Source organism: Acanthisitta chloris, unplaced genomic scaffold (genome assembly GCF_000695815.1).
Source record: "Acanthisitta chloris isolate BGI_N310 unplaced genomic scaffold, ASM69581v1 scaffold5719, whole genome shotgun sequence".
Taxonomy (NCBI): domain Eukaryota; kingdom Metazoa; phylum Chordata; class Aves; order Passeriformes; family Acanthisittidae; genus Acanthisitta; species Acanthisitta chloris.
In genome coordinates, this window is record NW_008691846.1 from 54,642 (window position 1) to 54,871 (window position 230).

Consider the following 230-nt stretch of genomic DNA (forward strand, 5'->3'; position numbering starts at 1 on the left):
GAGCCCACATACATGTAGCCAACAGCTTTCTTTAAGGATACTGCAGTTTTAAGTCATACACAAATACTCCACTGTGGTTTAAAAGCTTTCAATTATTCTAATAGCGTTGCCATGTGAACTCACGGCATCTTCCCTCTGTCGTTCTGCTCCCTACAAGCTACCTGAAGATTCCTGCTCTAACCATCTATCACCCTTTTGTCCACTGGTTATCCAGCATGAATCTGTAGTAG